The 24,201-nt window shown below is 45.5% G+C and overlaps 1 protein-coding gene across 10 annotated transcripts in view; it reads right to left on the bottom strand.

Annotated features, from left to right (window-relative positions):
* Positions 1–24,201, bottom strand: part of Magi1 (membrane associated guanylate kinase, WW and PDZ domain containing 1) — a 594,817-nt gene that overhangs the window by 152,750 nt on the left and 417,866 nt on the right. The window contains exon 1 of one of the 10 annotated variants that reach the window (XM_077109107.1): positions 18,659–18,713. The exons of the other annotated variants lie outside the window; for them this stretch is intronic. The gene's annotated coding sequence lies outside the window, so the exon portion shown is untranslated. Of the gene's footprint in view, positions 1–18,658; positions 18,714–24,201 lie in introns of those variants that run through there. 10 annotated transcript variants of the gene reach the window in all.

Raw genomic sequence — 24,201 nt, 5'->3', positions numbered from 1 at the left:
TACCAATATATCTGTGACAGTGGCTGGCCATGTTAGGTGTTCGGTAAATGTCCGCTGAGCAAACGAATAAAAGAAGAGCAACAATGTGCCTTGCACATGACAGTGGGGATCTAAAGCATGATCACATACAAGGTCAAAGGGAGAAAAATCATCCTTTAGCCAGGCGCAGTAGTGCACTCCTGTGATCCCAGAGGCTCAGGAGGCTGAGGCAGGAGGAACTTGAGTTCAAAGCCAGCCTCAGCAAAGGAAAGGTGCAAGCAACTCAGGGAGACCCTGTCTCTAAATAAAATACAAAATAGGGCTGGGGATGGGGCTCAGTGGTCCTGTGCTTCTGAGTTCAATCCCCGGCACCAAAAAAAAAAAAAAAAAAAAAAAAATCATCCAATCATCCTTTAGTCTTCAGAATCTTACTTTAAATGTCATTCACTGGATACCTGTCACCAATGTCACCCATGTGGTTGAATTAGAAAAGTGTCAGGACTGAACTCGGCTTTTCTCTTCCACCACAACCCTCCTCTAGAAGTCTAGCACAGTGGGCAAAAATGCAGGTTTGAAGAGAGGAAGCCTGGTGTGGGCATCCCCATGGCCAGGATGCTGTTGGCAGTTCCCGTAAGCTTCCATTGACCTCTCTGAGACACAGGGATGACAATCTCCATGGCTTCCAGTTGTTGTGAGAGCTGAAGGATGTGATTCATGTGTCGTGCTTACCAAAGTGCCTGGTGCACAGGTGGTGTCAGGGACGGGACCTCTTATCATTAATTAAGTTCTAAGCATTAACTAAATCTCTTACGCTTAATTCTCTCAGGAAGCACACAAATCTCTGGGAAATTCAACTGCTCCAATTCAGACCTATGTCTCTTAGTACATTAATAGATAAAAAATCTCAAATTTTAGGTTGAAGATGTAGCTCAGCGGTAGAGACAAGCACCATCCCCAGTATCAAAGAAAAGAATACCTCAAATTTATATCTCGAATTTGTTGCTAGGGCTGTTATCTGAGTTCTAAACTTGTCTATTATCCAACGGTCAACAAGAAATCTCCACTAAGATCTCTTAAGACACCTCTTAGAATTAATATCACGCATGGGTAAGATACTGTCATTGGCCGGGCATGGTGGTGCATACCTGTAACTCAGGAGGCTGAGGCAGGAGGATCTCAAGTTCAAAGCCAGCCTCAGCAGCTTAGCAAGACCCTAAGCAACCCAGTGAGAGCCTGTGTCTAAAAAGAGGCAGGAGGAGACTGAGGATGTGGCTCAATGGTTAAGTGCTCCAGGGTTCAATCTCCCTGATACAGAAAAAAATTTTTAAATATATTATCATTGGGGGAAGCTGGAGGAAGGTACATGTAATCTCTCTTACTATGTTTGCAAGTTTATATGAGTATCAAGCCATCTTACAATTGAAGGTTATAATATTTATTCATAACAGATATCATAACTTTTAGTTTGTAGTTACAATGTTTACTTATAAAGATAATAAAGTGAATGTGGCCCAAACTGAGCTATTATAGATCTGCATTGCAGCACCAATTTTCCCACCCCCATCTACTGGTCAATAAATCACTCTTCAGTGAAGTGCCCTGGTGAAGCATGTTGGCAGCCTGAAGAACTTATGTCCTGGGGCGCGTGTACTGTGTTTGATTCTTGGCTTCTTTTGTTTCTAGCTAAGTGACCTTGGGCAAGGACTTGACCTTTCCATATTTCAGCTTCCTCATCTATTAAATGAAAATAAGAAGTAACCATGGCACCAAGTTCTTAAGTACATTACACTAGTCAATACAATAAGTGCATCAAATGCACCTGCTCTTTGGATGTTTTCAATAATAAATTAGCTATTATCATTCATTTCCCTGAGCCACCGCATCCACATCCAACAAGTATTCTACACCAGACCACTCTATGGCCAACTGCCAACAACTCTAGCATCATCCCCCACCATGGATTCTCAGGAACATCCACATGTGCTGGGCGCAGGGCATAAGCCTGTAATCCCTTCAGCTCAGGAGGCTGAGGCAGGAGGATCATGAGTTCAATGCCAGCCTCAGCAAAAGCGAGGTGCTAAGCAACTCAGGGAGACCCTGTCTCTAAATAAAATACAAAATAGGGCTGGGGATGGGGCTCAGTGGTCGAGTGCTTGAGTTTAAACCCCGGTACCCCTGCCCCCCCCAAAATAAATAAACCTGTACATGCTTCTCCAATCTCAGTCTTTGTCTCTTAGATGTCACTTCCGACAATAGTCAGAGTAAACTTTCCAAAACCTAACTCAAATCATGTCATCTTCTACTCCAATGGTTTCTATTAAATGTTCCAATGACTTCTTTTCTTTTTTCTTTTTCCCCCTTTTGGTACCAGGGACTGAATTCAGGGGGCGCTCAACCACTGAAACACATCCCCAGCCCTTTTTGATATTTTATTTTGCATCCAAGTCTCCCTGAGTTGCTCAGAGCCTCGATAAGTTGCTGAGGCTGGCTTTGAACCCATGATCCTCCTGTTTTAGCCTCCCAAGCTGGTGGGATTACAGATATGTGCCACTGAACCCGGCTTCCCATGGTTTGTCACTGAGAACAAAAAATGTTTTAAAGTCGTAACAGTGGCCTAAACAGTCCTACGTGATTTCTCTCTTGCTTTCCTCTCAGACCTCACCTGTGCCCCTCTTTCACCAATGGTTAGTCACAGTGGACCTTGAACTTGACAAAGCTTTAGCATTTGCTCTCTGTGGCTCAGATCAGTCCTTGATGGCCAACGCCATTCTACCATCCTCTGTTAGCACTGGAGCGCCTAGTTTCCAGGGTCACATCATATCATGGATAGAGACTATTTATTAGCCTCACAGCTGGACAAAACCAAGGGATTAGTTTCCAACCAACATGATCTCAGCAGAAGTCCACGTGGTATTTCAGGAAAAACCTTCAATAGAGAAGACACTGGGCTCTCCAGCTCTCCCTCTGTCAGACTGGCTGTAGTACCAATATGGCAGGTCAGGCTTAGAGCATATGATTGGGCAAACGCAGAGCAACAAGTAGGTCTAGTCCAAAAGCCGTGAGGACAAAGGAAACCATAAAGGGTCCAGGTGACCACCCAGTGCACTCTCAGTGCTAGGCTGTTACGGTTAAGGGAGAAGCAGACACTGGACTCCTATCCTGTTGGGGTGACTCTAGGTTCTCTCCTCTTTCTTAGCCGAACAGCCCTACCCAACATCCCTGCCTGAGTGCCTGTTCTCACTGGTCATTTCTCCCCCCCAATGGTACCACCTTAGTGATGCCACTGGTTCAGCAGGACGTTTCCCTCCCCCCTAGGCTCTCTACCCCATGGCTCTAGCATTCGTCTTTGTAGGACTTGATAGCACAAAGAACTATTTACCTACTTCTTGACTGCTCTTTCCATCTAAAGGGAAGCTTTGCGGGGTACAGAGGAATCCCCCTGCCCAACACTTAGTATAGCTCCTGACGTGCAAAAGAAATGAAATATCTACTTTGTGACTAGCTCCCTTATCTGTGCAGGGTCTCGTTTTTTTTTTTTTTTTTTTTCTCTTTCTTCCCAATGAGTAGATTTATTCAGGCCAGCACTTACAGAATACTCTTAGTCAGCTTTGAATTGCTGTGGTCACTTCTGACCATAGTCAGAAAAGAACAACTTAGAAGAGCGCAAGTTGCTTTGGGTTCATGGTTTCAGAGGTCTGAGTCCATGCTGGGCTGAGTGCATGGCTCTGGGCCCAAGGGGAGGCAGAACAACATGGCGCCAGCGCCTGGTGGAGGAGCTTCACCGGGCTGCAGCCAGGAAACACAGAGGGGTCACCTGGAAAGATGATTCCTTCTAGGGCACGCCCCCAGTGACCCACGTCCTCTAGCCACGCCCCACCTGCCCACAGTTACCACCGTTCAAACTACGACCTATTATTTTCATTTGGGGATCCAGTTTTATACCACACTATCATCATATCTTCAGTGTTTTGACGATCACAAAATACAGACACCTTCCAAAACACAGTTTCAAAATGTTATTAAATATCCAACTATTGAAAATCCTGTCCCTGCACCATCACCCACTCAAAATCACTTTCCAGAATTCAAAGATTCTGAGAATAAGAAGAAGTAAGATTCTAACAAAATCTTACAGAAAGCAGCATACCCAGTACTTTCAAGAAGACCGAACATTCCCCAGAAGAGGCAGCTTCTCATAAATCTCTATCAAAATATTCTCAGAGCATTTGAATAACGAATCCTCTCTGTGGTTGAACCCACTGCTTGGTTTGATTTGGCTTAGGGTTGAAGCCTTGAAAATGACGCTTACAGAGTTTTAAGAATATGACATCCCCCCAACCCGAAATGCTGCAAAAGATCCAGGATCATCTGAGACGGTCTGCACTGCCTTTGTGAATTCTACACTTGGAGTGTTTTACAAAAAGCATGACCAAGCCAGGTGCAGTGGCGCACGTCTGTGATCCCAGCCCCTCAGTGGCTGAGGCAGGAAGATTGCAAGTTCAAAGCCAGCCTCACCAAATTAGTGAGGCCAGAAGCAACTCAATGAGACCCTGTATCAAAGTACATTAGAGGTATTAAAGGGATGGGGGTGTGATTCAGTGGTTAAGTACCCCTGGGTTCAATCCCTGGTACCAAAAAAATAAAAAAAAAAAAAAATCACCAGCTTGGATGGGGTCTCTCTAAACAATCAAGAGATCACTGAAGCCTGACACCTGGATTGCAAGCTTGAAAGAATGAAGATGACCCAGGACACCTGAGCCAGACTGCTCAGCTAAGATTCCTGACTCTCAGAAACCCAGTATGATCATAAATATTTGTTTTTGCTATTTTTTTTTAAAAGGCCCACTAGTAGTCTTATTTCCAGATTAAGTTGTGGCATGACATATAGTTTAAAAATACAACTTAATATTCACTTTAGATAATATTTGAGAGTTAGCAGGCACTGTGGGGAGGGCTGTGGGATTTGGAAAGAAAAAGACCGGGAGTTAGAAACCAGCCTGAGGCATGTGACTTGGGCAGGTACCTAAAACCATCCTGAGCCTGGGTTCCTCGCCGACATATAGTCAGCACTCGATAAATGCTCACCATGTTATTGGTAAGAACAATAATGATGACGAAAGTATGAGCCAAGACTTGAATCCAAATTTGGCTGCCTATAAAACTCTCAGGGGCACTCAGCCACTGAGCCCCATCCCCAGCCCTATTTTGTATTTTATACAGAGACAGGGTCTCACTGAGTTGCTTAGGGCCTCACTGTTGCTGAGGCTGGCTTTGAACTCGCAATCCTCCTGCCTCAGCCTCCTGAGCCGCTGGGATTACAGGCGTGCATCACGGGCGTCCAGCGCATATCACTAGTTCCCAGTGTGTATTTCCCACTCCTGATCCGTCGAGGGCATCCACAGGCGTCGGCTGTGATTTTCAAGATGTGGAGGCTCTGCGGCCTCTGGGGGGTGAGTTTGTTCAACCCCCATCACCGTGGCAGGTAATTTGTGCAACAGAAAGAACAAGAAATTGAACGGAGGGGAAGTGCCAGCTCTCCACGTGGGGAACCACACACCATATGGCCCTGCAATTAGGGAGGAGGTCGACTGCCAAGGGCCAAAATCACCTTGGCAAAATCGAAGGTAGCCGGGAGGCAGAGTCAGCCCAAGCCAGCTCCTCCTCAGGGCGGCTCTTGTTCCCCAAGGGACTTGATGGTCCCTTCTTCCCATGGATTGAAAAAGGATTTGAAAGATGAAAAGAAGTCTGATGACAGCGGATAGTCCTAATACCTGGTCATTAAGGTGATTTTCTGCCTTCCTAAAAGCCAGGCACAGAAACAGCTCTTCAAAGGGAAGACCGGTTCCAGAGAAGATGACGGCCACCTTTGAAGAAGCTAAAGGACCTCATGGTCCTGTCTGGGAAGGAGGGCACCTGCGTCCACAAGGCCCTTCCTAGTCTCTTGGAAGCTCAGAAAGAAGCTTCTGGCGGGGGGGGGGGAGGTCCTGCATCTGTAATCCAGAGGCTCAGGAGGCTGAAGCAAGAGGATTGTGACTTCAAAGGCAGCCTCAGCAATGGCGAGGCCCTATGTAACTCGGCGAGATCCTGTCTCTAAAGACAATACAAAACCTGACTTAGGGCTCTAGTGTCCCTAAGGTAAAAATAAACAAATAAACAAACAAACAAATAAGTAAATAAGCAGCTTTTGGCTGCAAGGAGTCAGAGAGCAACAGGAAAAGGAGGAGGTGAGCTGGAGATTGAACCAGGCTCCATGAGGAAACTTTTGGTCCAGGAAAAGAACAGGGAACCGACTCCGCCAAATTCCCCTGGTGCCCAGCTCACTTCTCCCTAGGAAGACAACTGCTGGGCCATCTTTCCATCTTAGAAAGTCACCCAGTGTTCCCTCCCTGTGCTTTTCTTCCAATGGAATGCAACCATCAATGACATTCCAATATCACCATTTATACATTTGATGGTGACAGGAGGGGAGGACCCAAAGGGGCTGGGGGTGGGGTGGAGGGGAGAGAGCTAAAGTCTGCCTTTTGCCAAATGAAGACGACCGTCTCTTAAAGCAGAGATCACTGAGGGACTCCCTTGCCTTCATGAGGACACCTCGATATTTTTTCTTGACAGCTTACCGTCAGAATCACCCTCGATGGCTGCTGCTTGGGTAAAACAGCAGCTGAGGGAGTTGGCTTGGATTCAAGGACCGTGTTGGATTTTTTTAAAAATACATACTGAGCACTAGAATCCCACCCACTTGGTGAAGTTGCTCACATCATGAAGGGCACATGCAAACTGAAAACAAAGAGCTGGCTTGTGCCCCATCTCCAGCTCAGGGTTCTGCTACCTTTACCCCAAACATGGAAAGGCAGCTGGAAGCCATGATTCCAAGCTTTGTATATGCTGTTAATTTTTTGGTCTCTTATATAAGAGACCAAATATATACTGATATTTCATCATACATATATATGTATATTTTATATATATATATATAACATATATTTTTAAAATATATTTTTTCTTCAAAAAAAATATAAATACATTTTTTTTTTTTTTAGTTTTAGTTTTTTGGAGTACTGGGAATTGAACTCAGGGGCACTCGATCACTGAGTCCCATCTCCAGTCCTATTTTGTACTTTATTTAGAGACAGAGTCTCACTGAGTTGCTTAGTGCCTCACTTTTGCTGAGGCTGGATGTGAACTCGAGATCCTCCTGCCTCAGCCTCCTGAGCCACTGGGATTATAGGTGTGCACCCCTGGGCCCAGCTTCACTATGTATTATTATTGCTGTTCTAATCTTCTCTCTTCCACTAAGGCGAAGGACAGATTTATGTTGGTTGAACTCCTAGCACACTGCATTTCCCACACAGGACGGTCTCAGGAAACCTGTACTGGATAATATGGATGCAGAAAAAAGTGATCTGCGTATATACAGTAGCCTCTCTTTATCCTCAGGGGATGGGGGTCTAACCCACCCAGAGAATGCATACACCCACAGGTGGTACTGTATCCTATACACACACTGTTTTTTCCCTGTATATGTATACCTACCTTTACCTGTAGTAAAGTTTATAAGCACAATGAAAAATTAACAATACCTATAGCAAAATAGAACAATCATAATGATATACTACAGGAAAAGCTATGTGAATATGGATTTTCTCTCAAGATATTGTACTATAGATCTTAACAATTCAGGGTATAATTTTCTTTTTCTTCCCTTATAGTTGAGAATTTTTACCTTTTCACTTGAAGGAAGTGAACTATGGCTTCTCTTTCGCATATCTAAATGGTCAGCATCACTACTTTTCTGCCCTGAGTCATTTTAAATAAAGTATCCTTAAACACAAGTACTTCAATAACATGACCCTTGATGGGATACCCAGACAGCTACTAAGTAACTAACTGGTGGGTAGCAGATACAGGGTGGATACACTGGACAAAACAAATGATGCAAGATTTCATCATGATACACAGAAAGGCACCTAATTTAAAACTTGGAAACTGTCTCTGGAATTTTCTACTTAATATTTTCAAAATGAAGTTGATTATGGGTAACTGAAACTCCCGATAAGAGGGGACTACTGTATGAGCATCTAGGTATCTGTGTGAAACCCTGAAAATATTGCCAGAGTTTTTTTAAAGTGTAGAGTGAGCTGGGGGCAGTGGTGCACTCCTGTAATCCCAGTGCCTCCAGAGCCGAGGTAGGAGGACAGCAAGTTCAAGGCCAGGCTTAGCAACTTTTTATTTTATTTCGAGACTGGGGATGTAGTTCAGTGGTGCAGCATCTCTGGCTTCAATATCCAATATAAATAAAACAAAAAGTATGAAATAAAATTTTTATTGGAAACATACTGTTTCACTCCAATCTAGTCTCCAATACCTACATTCCTGCAACGAGCTCCTGATGAGCATGTGACCCAGGCACAGATTAATCTGATTAGATTTAATATCAGGGCTTTCACTGTAACACTGAGAAAAAGAAACTTTTCACAACGGTGATTAAGATGCAAAGATGGGCGCTATTAGGAACAATCCATTCCCACCAGAGAGGTGAATGAGAATGATACCATCACAGCAAATTGTGAAAACTGATACAGTGACAAATTCCTAAAAAGATTTGTGCACCAGGATCAAGCTGGGCCTGAAGGCAGTCTGCTTTTGGATTTTTCCATTAGACAAGTCAATAAATTCTTTTTGCTGCTTGAATCAGTTTGAATTAAGATTCCGGCTGTGGCAATGGAAAGTTTTGACACGTGGGTGTTGCTGAAGACAGCACAGGTTTGAACATGCAGGACTTTCGCAACGTATCCCAACCTACCTTCTCTAACCTCATCCTTCATGGTCCCCCATCACTCTGAGCATCTACTTTCTAGCGCACTCAGGTATACACTGCCCAGGAAGGAAGCACACATTTAAACCAACGTGTCTGCTCATGCTATGCTCTCTGGGAGACCCTTCCTGATCTCTCTGCTCAGTGAACTCCTATTGATACTCCAAGGTCCATTTTTTTCTGCGGAAGTCACATCCAACACTCAACAGTAGGAACACTCACTCCTCTGTGTTCCCTTATCCCTTCCTTAAGCCTTTGTCTCCTCATAACTTCACCTTCCATCAGTGAGAAAGAGAAAGGGACAGGAGGAAAGCAGAGAAGGAGGAATTCTGCAGAAGAGTCTCTAGAAGCGCATTTCACTTCATAATAAAAGCAAATACTGGGGCACACCTGTAAGCTTGGGAGGCTGAGGCAGGAGGATCGCAAGTTCCAGCTACTTTGTGAGAAATAAAGCATAAAAAGGGCGGGGAGAGTGGCTCAGTGGTAAAGGGCCCCTGGGTTCAATTCCCACTAACAAAATAAATCAAAATCAAAAATCAGAAGATCGGTAGTGATGAAAATATTTCCAAAAGAACCTTCTAATCCCTCACCTTCCACTGAAGTTTTAAGTAACTATGGAACAAAAGGAACCACTGTTAAAATATTAGTCAAATTAGGATTTCATGCTCCTCCCAGGCCCTTTGAAAAATCCTGCACTTGAAGTCTTGGGGCTGGGGGGGCACAGCTCAGCAGAGGGCTCGCCTGCCCTGGGGTGGAGCCTCCTCACTGCCAAAACAAACTCCAAAAAAAAAAAAAAAAAGCAAGACAGATTGTGAAGTTAATGATCTTTTAAGTGTAAATACAACCATTTGCCTCCCTGTGACACTTTCCCTAACCTACAAGTTAGAGCAAAACTAGAGACAGCAATGGTGGCACAGCAGTGGCTTGGAGACTTCCAAATTCTTTAATTTTTAGAGGGGTGGCGTGTCTCACTGTACACTGTCCCATGTACAGTGAGACTCCTTGGCTATGATATTTTGCTGACTGTACTGAGAATTCAGAAGTCTTGTGGTGATGCACACCTGTAATCCCAGCAGCTCCGGAGGCTGAGACAGGAGGATCTTAAGTTCAAATCCAGCCTCAGCAAAAGCGAGGCCCTAAGCAACTCAGTGAGACCCTGTCTCTAAATAAAATACAAAGCAGGGCTGAGGATGGGGCTCAGTGGTCAAGTGTCCCCGAGTTCAATCCCCAGTATCCAACCCTCCCCCAAAAAAAGCAAGTAATTGAGCTGAAAAATTAATTACAGCTTCAAAGTGAGGCTCTTCAGCAAGATCCACTTAATACTTTGTTCTCATTTAACCCCTGGAGAATAAGATTCCTGTCCAAGCCAGGTGGGTGGGACAGGCAGTAGGCAGCCCCAGAGCAGCCTCTCTCTCTCTCTCTCTCTCTCTCTCTCTCTCTCTCTCTCTCTCTCTCTCTCTCTCTCTCTGTATTTGGTCCTCAATGTTTTTCTTTTATGAAACAAGACACACAGACCCGCTACCATCCAAAGAGGGGGAAAAAAATAAAAACTCCCCCCACAAACCCTGCCAAGGGCCATCTGAAATGGACAGCTCCTTCTCCAGGGAACAAGAACAACAACAGAAAAGATGTTTGTGTCCTTTTAACCTGCATCTGGGCCTGTGATGCTGGGCCAAAGCATATGTGCTCAATAACAGGGGTGTAAGGAAACATATGTTGAATAACTCGGGCGCAGCTCAACCCAGATCAAAAGCAGGGCACAGCTTTGCACGCTCTTCCAAGCCACAAAGGGGGCCGGCTTCCTGGCACTCCAACAGGCTGTGTACAACTAGTTAGCATATGAAGAGAGCGCCCAGCCCGGACCCACTTTCTGGAAACAAAACAGTTGGTCCTCAATATAAATACAGTTTACATACCAATGGGTTCTCATTAACCTTTCTCCTGAGGGTTTTTTTTTTTTTTTGGTTCCTGGATTGAACCCAGGGTTACTTAACCACTGAGCCCTGAGCCAGCCTTTTTCTATTTTTATTTAGAGACAGGGTCTCACTAAGTTGCTTAGAACCTCGCTGCTGCTGAGGCTGGCTTTGAACTCCTGATCCTCCTGCCCCAGCCTCCTGAGCCACTGAGATTCCAGGCGTGGTCTTCCACGCACCGGCTTCTCCAGTGGTTTTGACCATGAGTGTTTTCCTCCTGGGCCTTAGGAACCCTGGAAGGGCTGACCTGTACTCCTCAGTCTTCACCATGGCATTCTGGAGGGCTGGAGCAAAGTGCCAGTTTGACAGGCAGGTGTCTTGAAAGATAACTACTTCTTATTATTGTTATTAATCGTTATCGGTAGGGATTGAACCCAGGGATGATGTACCCCAGGCCTGTTTTATTTATTTATTTATTTTTATTTTGGCATAGGGTCTCACTAAGTTGCCAAGACTGGCCTCAAACTTGCGATCCTCCTGCCTCAGCCTCCGGAGTTTCTGGCATTACAGGCAGGGCCACTGAGCCCAGACAAACCCCTTCATGCTGTATCTCTCATCCTGCTTCGGTGTTTGACACTGCAGCATACCCGCCTTTCAAATTTCTCTGGCATCACTTTCTATACTCATGCTCCATATGTAAACTTGATTTAGCTCACTGCTATACCCCCAGGGCACAAAATAGTACCCAGCAAAAACAGGTCCTCAATAAATACCTTCAGAATGGGAAACGAATGAGTCTAAAGAATGTAAAGGGTTACACGTTTTTACATTTGTGTTTGGAAGAGAACTGTATTGAAAAGACTTTGGAGCCAGATGTCGAAGCCCACTCCTGTAATCTCACCAACTCGGGAGGCTGAGGCAGGAGGATGAAAATTTGAGGCCAACCTGGGCACCTTCAAGAGACACCGTCTCAAAATTAAAAACGAAAACAGCTAGAGATGTAGCTCTGTGGTACAGCACCCCTTAAGTCTCCAGTACCACCAAAAAGAAAGAAAGAATATTTTTGATATTGCAGTTGCTTTATACTTGATATCTAGATTGGGATTCTCATCTATTCACTCAACAAACACTGATGGGGCATTTCACAAAGCTGCCTGGCAGATGCTAAGAGAGAGGTAAGGCCTTATCAGATCTACCCTTCAAGAGGTTTCAGTTCATACACCCTGGGGGGGCACCTTCCAGGCAGGATCCTTCCTGCTCCACTGCTAAATGCCCCTCTCCTTCATTCCACTTGAGGACAACAAATGCAGCCATGCTGACTGGTGGGAGAGGGAGGAGACAGATCTGCAGAGAACAGGAGCCAGGCAGAGCCAGGGCTTCCGGGTTCCCTCCTGTGTAGCAAACCCAAAGAGTTCCAACTGTCGCTAGGTCTCTGGGTGGTATATAACTCCAAATGCTTCTTTAAAAATGGTGGCACACCGGGAATCCCAGCCCCTGGGGAGGCTGAGGCAGGAGGATAGCAAATTCTGGGCCAGCCTCAGCAATTTTAGGAGGACCTGCCTCCAAACAATTTTTTTTATAAGAGGACTGGGGATGTAGCTTGGTGGCAGAGTGCTTGCCTCACATGCAGGAGGCCCTGGGTTCATCCCCAGTACCACTAAATAAATAAATAAGTGAATACATGAACAAATACAATAAAAAGACAAAAATAAATAAAAATAAAATTTAAAAAGGGCTGGGGATATAGCTAGGAGGTAGAAAGCTTGTGGGTTCAATCCCCAGTCCTGCCAAAACAAATTTTTTTTTTTATTTTGAAAAATAGACAATACAAATGAAGATCTTTTAAAAAGTGTATAATTTTCTAGGAAAATCTACCTGAGAGAAACACGAATGCGAGCACACAGCAAAACAGGAGCAAGTAACCACAGCTATTTAAAAAAGAAGAAACCGATCATTGTCATTGATTAACGGACTTTCTATTCTCAGATAAAAAGACACTATTCAATAATTAAAAATGTGTACCTGAAGGCAGGCACGCTGGCACATGCCCACAATCCCAATGACTCAGGAGGCTGAGGCAGGAGGATTGCAAGTTCAACGTCAACCTCCATAACTCAGTGAGAGCCTATGCAACTTAGAGACAACTTGTCTCAAAATAAAATAAAATAAAATAAAATAAAAAGGGCTGGGGATGTGGCTTAGTAGTTAAGCACCCCAGGGTTCAATCTCCGGTACCAAAAAAAAAAAAAAAAAAGTATTCGAGAAAATTTGGATCATATAAGAAGATACTCACGTTAAATGAAAAAAGAAAACCAGGATACTCAACTATATATATGACACCAATTATGTATGCCTTGTGGGTGGGCATTGGTGAAAAATCATATATAGATGTGGACATATGAAAGAGATGGATCGGAAAGTTCACCACGATATTCCTAGATACTGGAATGATTAAGAAATTTTCCATGATCTTTGCACTTTTGTATATTTTCCAGACCCTCATTTTACTTTAACATGCTGCATTTTACTTGAAAAGATTATCTAAAGGCTTCTAGAAAGTTCTGTTTTTAAGTAACTAAACAGCAAGTGCGTCCGAGACCATGAGGACCACACCTGCATTTGAAACAGTTGGTTACTTGAAGAGAGAAGGCACAGCATGGGTTTTGCTGGGGGGTCTCAGTAAGAGGAGACCATAGAGGGCTTTATAGCACTTGGGCATATGTCAGTTAACTTCACATGATTTGGGAAAGGGCTCGAGAAGCAGAGCTTTGTTCTGGACAGGATGCTGTTAAAAAGTGGAGGGAATTCATTGCTTGCATGGCCTAATAAATCTTTCTGTTTTGTTTTGAATGAAACCCAGGACCTTGTGCATGGTCTACCACTCAGCGACCCTCTCACCACCTAATAAATCTTAACTGGAACACAGGAAAAACAAAGAACATCACCACTGTTAACAGGTAAAGGATCGACAGTCACTCTCCATCTCCAGGACAGGAGGATGTCTGGTCTGGACAATTTTCATGTCACATCTGTAGTAAGACATGATTACAAGGTCTTGTTTTTGTCCTGAGCCATCTCCCAGCTACTAGTGACACCAAGGCCAGTAATACCAGCCCAGTTTCTAAAGATGATAAGGAATAGATATGCTGTCAGAAATATTGAGACGCACCAGGCACGGTGGCGCATGCATATAATCCCAGTGGCTCAGGAGACTGAGGCAGGAGGATCACGAGTTCAAAGACAGCCTCAGTAACCTAGTGAGGCCCTGAGCAACTCAGCAACGTAGTAAGGCCCTAAGCAATTCAGTGAGACCCTGTCTCTAAGGAAAATACAAAAAAGAGCCAGGGATGTGGCTCAGTGGTTATGTGCCCCTGGGTTCAATCCAGTACAGGAAAAAAAAAAAAAAAAGACCCAAATATTACAAATGGACACGTACTGAAAATACAGATGCAACAAACAAATATCCCATAACCTACCATGTTGCTCTTGACAAGTCCATAAAAGAGTTGATACCTAGCCCCAAATGCCTAGTATGTAGAAGACACTTAAGAATGGGGGAGAGTAGGCAAAGGTGAAGTGACGGAATGTCTATAACTGCCTTTCAATGGTTCAGCATAAGCCAAGCAAGACAAGACGAGAAAGAGAACGTAACCCTGACGTCATACTAACATATTAACACTGGAGGGGGAACACGGCACTGCAAGTGCAACTTTTGAAAACACAGCGACATACAACTCTGGAGAGTCCTTCTTGTGTTCCCAAGTGTCATCTTGCACTCTGAAGACCTCTTCTCTACTGGGCCTAATTACAGGGGGCCAGAATTTGGAAGTACATGTAAGCTGTAGCTCAAAGAGCAAGAAGTGCCATCTTGAAGCCAATCTTGCTTATCTGGGCACTGGCCTTGACTATACTGCAATTCCAAATTCTCAGGTACCTCTTACTCCTCCATCCATCTACTCATCCTGAATCATCTATGGAGTTTCTGAGAAGGACCAAGCTCTAGGTACATTGTCAGAGGCCCGTGAATTTTTACCCCTAAAGGAAAGCAGTGGGGTGTCCTTCATGAATGTCCCAAAGATGAGAAGATGACCATGTACTCTATAGAAATTGCCATGCAGTAGGACCCGTCCCTCTCAAAACATGCTTAACATCCCATCACAGGGCTGCAGGTGCTTCTCCAAGGCAAGGAAACTAGAACTCAGTGGTAGAGCCCTTGCCCAGCACACACAAGGCTTTATATTCAATTTCCAGGACAGCAAAAGCAAACAAAAAGTAAAACCATACATGGCCACTAATTATATACACTGATACTTACTTGGTCCCAATAACATTTACCCATTCCTTCAGTCATTTATTGAGCAACTAATAGCAAGCACTATTCACGGAGCTGCTAAGGTGATCAAAACAGACAAAACTCCTGCCTTCAAGGAGTGATTACTCTCATCGGTGTGTTGCATATCGGCATATAAACAATCACTCATTATTTCAAAAGCTGCATATTCACTCCATCGTAAGCACAGATGGTCCCTGACGCAAAATGGTTTCAAAGATATTCCGACTGTGCCACGGTTAGAAGGGAGTCCCACAGACAGTCGAAACTGCACTCGGAATTTTGGCTTTTCCCCGGCTAGCCATATGTTGGGTGGCAGCAGAGAACTGCAGCTGTCTGTCAGTCCCGTGATCACCAGGGCGATATATGAGGATGTAATGTAGGTCAGGCGCATCAAATAAATTTGTGTGTGTGTGATCCTGAGCACCAAACTCAGGACCTCGCACATGCTAGGCATGCGTTCTAGTACATTCTACCATTGAGCCACATCTCCAAGCCTTCAACTGCATCTTTCACTTATTATATTTTCAATTTAAAATGGGTTTATGGGGATGTCACCCCATGCGCTTTGAAAGCCCAGGAGCATCTGTACATGCTACTAGTTAACCAGACCCTTACCGGGGGAGGGTGCTTTGTGTGTGTTTTCCACTTCACACATTTTTTTTTTTTTTAAGCATTGCTCTTCTTTTATAAATAAATATTTTGGCCAAATCCTGAACAGCTGTCTAAAACATGTTACTCTACACCAACAATGTATTTTGAAAATGGTTCAATGGGTGACTTATTTTGCACTTAACAACATCCAGAAAACCACATCAGAGAAGATATAATCATTCTAGAAGTGCTTAACCAAGTTAAGATTCCAGTTGATTATTTGTAACAGTTTGGCAGATTATGTTACAGTTTTTCGGAGTCTAGAAAGGAAGTAAAAGTGATAGTCAATCTTTTTTATTTTTATTTTTTTTTCTTTTTTCTCCTTCCAACTGTTAGGTATGGTGATACTTCTTCCAGCTGGTTTTCAGACGATTTTAAAATTAACTTAGAAGTTTCCCTAACTCTTAAAAGTCAGCTACAGCTTTGCCAAGCAGAACAGAGCTTATATCGAACAAATCAGAGTTCACTAAATTCTTAATTTCAAATGTAGACATTTGGGCAGTGTGTGTGTGCACACACATGGGCACACTCACACATGAGTTGGTATACACATATGTAAGCATACATTTGTGAATGTCTGTGAGGGACTGCAGCTAAAGAAGTAAAGCTGAGCCAGGCGTGGCAGCGCAAGCCTGTAATCCCAGTGGCTGGGGAGGCTGAGGCAGGAGGATCGCCAGTTCAAAGACAGCCTCAGCAAAAGAGAGGCCCTAAGCAACTCAGTGAAACCTGCCTCTAAATTAAGTACAAAATAGGGCTGGGGATGGGGCTCTGTGGCCAAGTGCCCCTGTGTTTGGTCCTCAGTAAGCCCCCTCCCCCCCATAAAAGAAGTAAAGTTGAAACACCACTATGCTTATCCATGTTATAAAATAAAAACATACAAAATACAGGAGCCTACAGTGATTTACAAAACAATACTCATCTACTCTAGCTTTTGACCACATATTAAATTTGCTAGGCCTTGCCTGGATTTAACTTCATGCAAAACAATCCATTTTAAAGATGTGGAACCTGAGGCTTGGAAAAGTTTAGGTACTTTTTTCCCAAGTTCATTCAAAATCTTCTGCTTCAAAATCTATGATTGGCAAGACACTATGCAATTGTTCCCTTCCAAAGGCCTCTGATAATATATGCTTATCAATCATGCTAGTCACTTTGTATCTATGACTGTACAACATATATCATGCAGGATTTGAAGAGGATAACTAGAGAATTCTGTAAATACTGGATTCCAGATTCAACGCACATCTATCTGACTCTTTGGTTAGAGGGAGATAAAGCAGAGAGAAGTTTTACTGCTTACTTTGTGCATACAGGCGGGGATAAGAACTTGAGCTGTGATGATACTGCCTAGATTCAAATCCCAGCACGTGAGAGTCAGGCAGGATGGTGCTCACCTGTCATTCCTGAGACTAGGGAGGCTGAGGCAGGGGGATCCCAAGTTTGAGCCCAGCCTCAGCAACTTAGTGAGACTCTCAGCAACTCAGTCACACTCTCTCTCAAAATTCTTACAAATAATAAAAACGCTGGGGATGTGGCTCAGTGACAAATTACCCCTGGGTTCAATCTCTGAGACCAAAAAAAAAAAAAAAAAAAAAAAGCAAACCAACAAATCCCAGTACAGTTACATGGTAGGTGTGGGCACTGGACCAATATCACTGTGCTCCTGTTTACCTGTGGAGTGGGGACGGCACTGTTTCGCGCTGTGTTAAGAGAATGACATGTGTAAAGAACTGAAACACCTATACTTAGAAACTCTACCAAAAAACCACCATCTCAAGTGTTCGTGTCCACACACAAAGAAAATCTCAACGCAGAGCCTGGAATTCAAACACCACATTACTGAAATGGCCAAGGACGGGGCTTCATTTCTAGGAGAAAATTAAGGACAATGTTCCCCTGGGGGGTAACTGGAGTAATTGAGGGACTCCAAAACTCCCTTCCCAAAGCTCTTCAAGCCAAGGTCTCCTAAAACCTCCCAGCTGGTGATGCGGATCCACTCTGCTCCTGGCAAGTCAGGCACAACTGCCAAGAGTCACATTTCCTGTGGGTGGGCAGGGACGCCATGGAGACCAGAGCCATGGGGTACTTGGGGGCATCCCAATCCCAGGTGACATGGTGCTCTCGGGGCCTCAAAGCAGCCTTCTGCTAGATGAAGAGTCCCAATTAAGACGGGGAGGGGACAGCTGGCATCCAAGCAAGCAAAAAAAAAAAAAAAAAAAAAAAAAGGTCTGGGGTACCCCATCATCGCTCTTCCTATATCGGGGACCTCCTGAGGCTCAGACCAGGAGAGAAAGATGACCGTACAATAGCACTTTGCACAAAAGGGCCTCCCCCTTCCCAGCCCCTTTCCGCCTTCTCCAGCTGAGGCCGGCTCTAGGCAAACCCCACTCTGGAGGATGCTCAACCTCAGGCTCTTGGAGGGGTGGGGTGAGCCACCAGTTCCTCAAGTGGCCGCAGGCCGGTCAAGTGGGGACCGCAGGAGCTGGAGACAGCGAGGGGGACGGGATCCTGGCTCCTGAGCCTTAGGCAACCGTCCTCCAGCGGAGGATCCCTAAGCAGAGGCGCCGGGAGCGCCTGGCGCGCGGTGTCCCTCCACCTGCCCAGGCCGCCAGGCTGCGCGCCCTGCGCTGCGCCGCGCTCGCCGGGAAAACATGGCTGGCTGGAGCCTCCGCGGGCGAGCCGGGCGCGGGAGCGTTGGGGAGGGACGCGGCCGCCAGCTGGCCGAGGTGGGAGGTGGGGAAGGCGAACGCCTGGCAGGAGGCGAGGGCGGCGCGTTCCAGCTGCTCCCCGGCGCGGTGGCTTCCTTCCCTTTCCTCCTCCTCCTCCTCCCGGGCCGTCCCCGCTTCCCCTCTGCCCCAGCCTACCCAGCGTCCTCCCGGCCTCGCTGACCTCCTCCCCGCCCCTCCTCCTGCTGTCACTCGCAAGGACAAAACCCGCGGGACCGTCCGCCCACCTGCCCGCGGTTACCTGCGGCGCGAGATCCCACTCGGTCACGGTCACTGCCGGCGCCCAGGCGCGCGCTCTCGGCCGCCGCCCGCCTTAGCCCCGCGCGTCTGAGCGGCCGGCGACAGCTGCTCCTTTTATGAGGCCCGCAGGCCCGAGACACAGCCCCGGCGCCCCCATCCCCGCTCGGGCGACAGCGGTGGCGTCAATGCAAGCTATTCACACGGGGGGCTGCTGCTGTTGGAGCCTCCCCCCCTGTGCGCGCCAGCCCCCGCCACAGGGCCTTGGGCAGCGGTGGGGGGGAGGGATCGAGGTGGCTTTCGGGGCACCCACTAGGGGAAAGGGGTCACGTGGTCCTAGCCCAGGGTAGACTGGGGCCCACTTGAGTTGCTACACCCTTGGAAATGGACCGGGAGGTGCCAATCAAACACTAGAGTGTCGGATATACTTTGAAACTAAGCAGGAATAAAGCGGAACCTTCAATCACTATCATCATCATTTTACTTATAATAATTATTAAACGGCACCTGCCATTTTTTTAAAGCGATTACTATGAGCCCCCCCCCCCCTTTTTTTTCTCGTACGGAGCATTTTGAAAGCACTGTGCAATTCCAGTCCACCCCACCCCACCCCCACCCCGGCTTTGGGTTAATACAAATCCCACCGTAGGTACAAATCCTTCTCAGTGGAGACCTACACTGCCCCCATTCCACAAGGTAAAGACTTAACGCCTTAGGTCAGCATTCAAGGACCCTGAAATACCGAATAGGGTTATCCTGGCCCTATTCTCCAGCCTCAGAGCTGATGCCTCCCGCACCCTTATACAGAAATGGGGGAACTCCTTGATTTTCTTTTTAAAGCTTAGAAAGACCAGGTTCAGAGAGGTTCAGTAGCTGCCAAGTCGCTCAGCTAAGAAATGCTAGAGCAAAGTCCTCAATCCTGGTTTCCGGATGTTACTAGCACTTGACAACTTTTAATGTCAAGAGAGTACCTTGCCCTTCTGATTTGGGGAAGATATTTTAACTCCTCTTTGGCAAGACATTTTGCCAAATATATCTGGATGGTTTCCTGTGGCTTCAGTGATATTTTTGCCAAATATATTTTTTGGAAGATATTTTGTCTCTTCTTTGCCAAGAATAAAACCTGAAGAAGAAAAAAGAAAGAAAGAAGAGAGAGAGAGAGAGAGAGAGAGAGAGAGAGAGAGTGTGTCTGTCCCTAGGCCAAGAAAAAAGGAAAGAAAAAAATCAGAAAGTTCCCTTCAAACCTGTCTCCTCTGACAGCCTATTCATAAATAATTTTAGTTCTAATTTCAGGTGGAACATGGCAATCAGGCAAGGGGCATTCATGGGGAATAATCAATCTGACTAAATTCGGATTGGCCCCCAGCATGCTCACATCACTCGGGGAATAGCCAATCATCTCCCAGGAAGGAAGTCAAAAAGCAATGATTTGATGCACTTCACATAATGGTCAAGTGATTTTTTCCCCCAAATGAATTACGGAAGCAGAGGGTAATAAAATCCACATGGAAGGCTAAATCAGACCTCCCTTCAAGGCTGTGGAAATGCATTCGCTAGAGAGCAAGGAACTAATGTCACATTTATTCTCTCCCACCCCCCTCCCTCAAGCAGCCACCAACAAAGGACTGGACATCAGGGGTTCCCCCAAAGCAAAACTGGGACCATTTCCCCAGGGGGAGCTCATAGGAGGGCTAGATAAGCTAGATCCTGCTAAGGTGCAGAAGAGGAGGTGGTGACAGCAAAGGGAGGAGGTAGAGAGAGATTCCTACTAGAGTGCAAGGGAGTTTCAATTTCGAATAATTACATTAGGTCATTCAATGTGTAGCATGTGTACGACATTCCTGCTGAGAGGGTTCTCAAAGGCTGAGTGTTAGAAGGCAGAAAGCCTGTAATTAGAAGCTCTCAAGTACCCACCCTCTGATGAAGAGGACTGAAGTGCTGTCTGCTCAGGTAATCACGCTAAGTGTGTGTGTGTGTGTGTGTGTGTGTATGTCCCTATTTCCCATCTGTCCCCATTTCCCAATATTAACATCTAACTGTGCCAAGTCTTATAAGCTTCAGGGGGGGGATGGGGAAAAAGAATTAAAAACAAAAGCACAGAAACAAACAGACACTTGACAACACTGTAAAGATGTGTGATTTACAGAAAGAGATATTGGATCGCACTCAAAAGAAGCTGGTCTTGACCATGGGGGCCAGAGAGTGGCTTATCCTTTGAAGCAGCCAGCAAAATTCCTAACCGCTCTCAAATTCTGAGCTCCACAACTTTTTCCTTTACTTGCCCTGGTGGTAGATTCCCTTAGAAACTGTCTCGAAGCTTTGGAGAAGTACCCCTGGGAACAAGAAGATAAGGACCTGATTGGGAATGTCACAATAGTTCATGTCTATTTCTGCCCCTGTCTATTAAAATGGGCTTCCTCTGGACAAATCTAGCTTTCCTGGGGCCCCGATTCTCTCAATTACTTATTTTGAGAAGGGCCTGCTAAAGACTGAAGTTGGCTTCTTCCTCTAGGAGGCAGTCTGGGAAATAAAAACTGGATAGCTGCTCTTGACCTGGGGCATCTGAGCCTCATCACGCCTCAATCAGGTGCCTGTCTCATGCCTTGGAGAGGGTTATGAGATGAAGACATATTGATCATTCTAGGTCTCTGGTTCACAGGTTGGAGAGGGGACCACATCCTCATGCATCTTGGGATTTTGGGGGTTGGTCTGTTCAGGCAGGAAATCTAAAAGAGATGTAGTCCCCCCCTCAAATATAAATGCCTGGTCTTGATACTCTTTAAAGGAAAAAAAAAAAAATAGACACCTTTGTTACATTCCACTTCACTCTATCATTCCACCAAAAAAAAAAAAAAAAAAACTGCTTTGTCTTCGAGCCCCTGAAGATGGGTGAAAAAAACTCAGTTGTGACCCACCCCACCCGCTGTGCATGGAGTGATGATATTAAGTCATACAGCTGGAGTCCGAAAGGCCAGAGGCAGTTTCTACTTCAAACTCGACGGGCCACCCAGAACCCTTTTTCTCTGTGGTAGGTATGAATCTCATCCCACTTTGTGATCATTGATGGTGTTTATTTTTTTTTAAAGTGTTAACTTTATGGCCCTAACTTCAGACAATGATTCAGTTTGGCTTTGACTTCTTTTTCCCCCCTTGTAGCCTGGCATGGTGGCACACTCCTATAATCCCAGCGGGAGGCTGAGGCAGGAGGATCATGAGTTCAAAGCCAGCCTCAGCAACTTAGTGAGGCCCTGAGCAACTCTGTGAGACCCTGTCTCTAAATAAAATATAAAAAAAAGGGCTGGGAGTGTGGCTCTGTGGTCAAGTGCCCCTGGGTTCAATACCTAGTACAAGAATAAATAAATAAGTACCTCCTGTGTCCTTTGTTCATTCAACACATAATTTTGGAGCAAAAGGAAATACAAATTAATGAATAAGTCCCAAATAAGTCAGCCTTGGTTTTTAGTAGGTGGTGTACATTTTTTTCTGTTGGCTTTCTAAAGTCATCCTAGAGATGGGCTCAGGAACTCACACGTGCTAGGCAAAAGCTATACCACTGAGCTACATCCTCAGCCCTTTGAATTTTGAGACAGGGTCTCATTAAATTGCTTAGGGCCTTGCTAAATTTCTATGACTAGCATTGAACTTGTGATCCTCCTGCCTTAGCCTCTAGGGTCTCTGGTATTAAAAGTATGTACCACCATGCCTGGTTCTAACTGGTTTTTTGTTGGTTGGTTGGTAGTTTTGGGGAATTAACCCAGGGGTACTTAACCACCGAGCCACATCCCCAGCCCTCACTCCATTTTAAACTTTTTAAAATTTTGGGCAGGGACTTGCTAAGTTGTTTAGGGCTTGACTTACTTGCTGAGGCTGGCCTCAAACTTGCCATCCTTCTTTCTCAGCCTCCCTAGGATTACAGGCAAGTGCCACTTTGCCTGGCTCTAATTGGTTTTTCATATAAATGCAATTACAAATTGACAGGGATGAGAAATGTTTAGACCTCTAACTTTGGAGCCCGCCTGTACTGTGTAAACATTCCTGATGCACACACACTTGCTTGGTGACCCTGGTTAAGTGATTCAATTTGCTAATGCTCAGGTTGGTTTTGTATTTTGTAATGAAGTCATAAGAATACTTTCCTCAAGGTTTTGTTGTAAAATTAAATGAGATCAATTAGGCAAATCATTTGGCCGGGAGCAGTATTTTTTAATTTTTTCCCAATTATTACTCCCACCAGAGAGCTTTATAAGATCTTTCCCCCAGAATCATCTCCTGCTTAACCACTGAGCCATATCCCCAGCCCTCTTTTTTTATATATATTTTATTTATAGACAAGATCTCGCTGAGTTGCTGAGGGCCTCCCTAAGTTGCTGAGGCTGGCTTTGAACTCAGGATCCTCCTGCCTCAGCCTCCCAAGCTGCTGGGATTACAGGTGTGCGCCACCTGTCCGGCCCCAATAAAAATTTAATACCTACATATACTATGTGTCTGTCTAGGTTTTCTGTGTCTGTGCTTTAGACACAATATACAGTAAGATTTTTGCAGCCCCCCAAGAAGCGGTGGTCACCTCCTTAAAGGTGACATAGCTTTCCATGGAGAAGAATGAGCAAGCATCTGCAAATAGTCCTTGGTAAGTCTTAGCAAGTATGATAATAATAAGGGAAATGAAGTAAATAACTTTATGTCCCCAAAGAAAAGGGGGAGGTCAGTCCTGACAAGAAGATGACAAGGGGCACAGCCCCACCAGTGAAATCTTGAACCCAGTGGCACAGCAGGCCGCCCGTGGAGGCTGGGCAGGGCTGTGCATGGACCACCGAGACCTCATTGATAGGGAAAATGTCAGACTCAAGTTCAGATGCAAAGACAAGGGGACAGTTCTCACCCTGGCACCTAAGGCCACCCATTGCTTGCAAGAAGACACAAAGCAGTACAAAGGTATCCAGGAGAGGGACTTGTGGACACAGTGCCCCTCACCCCCAAAATCCTCTTCTCACCAAGTCCACCCAACACCCCACTTCCTCCACGAGACATTTCGCAGCACAAATGAGCCCCTTCACCTTGAGTCAAAGGACATGCTACAGCATAGACCCAGCACTGCTTCTGTCGTGTCAAGGTCGTGGTAGACAAAGAGACTGAGGCACCTTCCCAGACAGGAAATATAACAAATATAACATGGAATCTGCAACTCCCACCCCCCCGCAACAGAACTTCAATGTTAAAAAAACAATGGCAAAATCCAATTGTCCGTAGCGTCATTCATAGTACTGTGCCAATGCTCCTTTCCTGACTTTGATCACTGTCCCACAGTCACACAGCCTGTCAACATTGAGTTGGGTGCACTCTGCACGCCTATGACCCCAGGGACTCCAGAGGCCCAGGCAAGAGGTTCACCAGTTTGAGGCCAGCCTCAGCAAGACAGTAAGATTCTGTCTCAAAATAAAAAGGACTAGGGATGCACTCAGTGGGAGAGCATCACTGGGTTCAATCTATAGTACTGTGGGTCAGGGACGTCAACATTTAGGCAAAGGACAGACAAGATATATGGGAACT

This window comes from Callospermophilus lateralis, chromosome 1 (assembly GCF_048772815.1).
Source record: "Callospermophilus lateralis isolate mCalLat2 chromosome 1, mCalLat2.hap1, whole genome shotgun sequence".
NCBI classification, from domain to species: Eukaryota; Metazoa; Chordata; class Mammalia; order Rodentia; family Sciuridae; genus Callospermophilus; species Callospermophilus lateralis.
The sequence above is the reverse complement of the archived record's forward strand: the minus strand, read 5'-3'. Positions and strand labels throughout refer to the sequence as shown.